Genomic DNA, 2,039 nt, shown 5'->3' on the forward strand with positions numbered 1-2,039 from the left:
TACTTCATGATAATTAATAATAATAACTTGGTCATTTTTATATTGTATAATGTAAAAACATAGCCGATTAAAATGAAAAAAGTAATTGTACAAACTATGAGTACTTACTTTTAAAGCCAGTAAGACTTTAAATTCCGTAAAGTTAATAGTATAACAATTAGTAAAAAAAATATATAATAACATATTATATTACTTACAATATATTATATTATATAGTACAAAAGTGTATTGCACACTGTATATAAAAATTCATATATAATACATATTTTAATATATAAAACATTTTTTTTCTTATTTTCCTGTATTATATACGAGCTAAGATTTAATAGACAGTTTAATATTTTATTATTTTAATACTATTATTATTATGTGGTTATAACCAGTTGTATTTTTTGTATGCAGTGCACCTCAAAAACTGCTCAAATTGTATGAATGCCAAACATGCATATTATTGTACATAACTAAAGGGTGTCCTCAAAAGAATGATGATTTTTTTTAATTGGCTAGAAAAACACTTTATTTTTCAAACTAACACAAAATAAAAAAAGGATATGAATATTTCAGTATGATTTCTGGTTTAAGTATGAAAAATAATATTATTCAAATTACCTCCCCTGGCTTGCTGACGATTATCGATTAGCAATTAGCAATAACCGCTTCATAATTCTCTCTGGTGAGTTTTGTAATCACACTTCGAATTTCTTCTTTTAAATTGCTTATGGTTTTCGATTCTGTTGTGTAACTCTGAGATTTGATAAAACCTTAAAAGAAAAATCATAATGAATGAGATCACATGACCTAATTAATCAGTTTACATCACTCCAAAGTGCAATTAGGTGATTTGAAAACTTCCCATGCAGCGTGGCGCACCATCGTGCTGAAATCACAACTCTGTGAAGCCCATGTGTCAAGATTAAATCATAAAAAATCAATGATCATGTTGCGGTACTGTTCATCATAAAAAAGCGTTATTTTTGGGAAACTCTTTATAATAATATATTGTTATGTATTTATTAAATCCTATAAAGACTCATCAAATTATGATTAATGTTTGAGCCCCGAATCCTGAACTGTAAAATTTTAATCTTGGTACAAAAACAGAAGTACTTGTGCCTATCGACATATCTACTTATGGAATGAAGATATTTAGGGAGGGATCAGAAGGGCAATTGCATTGAATGCCAAATTCTGAGGCCCATAAAGAGGCGTTGGTATTTTTATTATTACTATATTATGTTACATTAATTATTTTAAAATTAACAAGTATTAATAAAATAAAATATATGAAGTATCTAAGTGCCAAAAGTAAAATTTTGGTTGCATACAAGTGGCGTCTCGTGGGTAATTACGAAAAAGGTCTAATCCGAATTACAAACTATAGCCCAGGTTTTTAAACATAACTAGGCAAAAGTTGATGCATTTTGCATTTTTTTTTTTTTTTTTTTTTTGAAACTTATTAGACGATTCTCTCCTGACCACAAATGTGTTTCATAAGCATGTTAATCTAAATAACTAATTTTTATTTTGCATTTTTTGGCTATTTTTACTTTTTAAGTCATTTTTTGTCATTTTTAGGTCCTATTTTCATTTTTAGTTCAATTTCTTGTATTAATAACTAGATTTTTATTAATATTAGACACGCACAGTTTTTGTTGTACACAGACAGTATGTAAGTACCTACATCAAAATATTTATATCTTATAAAATAATATTTTACACAAGCTATATACGAGTAAGGTAAAGATAAAGATTTGATAAAAAAATGTAATTGCTAGCTGTCATTTTTACTTTTGATAATATTAACTATACTTTAATAGTACAATGTAATAATTTTGAGTATAATTTTTATTATTATTACTATTCTTTTTTTAAAAATAAATGTATTTTTACTAATTTTAAACAAATATTTATAATTTTTTTGGTCATTTATCATATATTTTATTTACGTCATCTTTTAATGTCTCTAAGGTCATCAACTTCTGAATTATAATTATAAATATCTCAGACTAATTAATATTTATCATCTTAAGAAGCATTTA

This window comes from Melanaphis sacchari, unplaced genomic scaffold (genome assembly GCF_002803265.2).
Source record: "Melanaphis sacchari strain LSU unplaced genomic scaffold, SCAv2.0 Contig1_pilon_pilon, whole genome shotgun sequence".
Taxonomy (NCBI): Eukaryota; Metazoa; Arthropoda; class Insecta; order Hemiptera; family Aphididae; genus Melanaphis; species Melanaphis sacchari.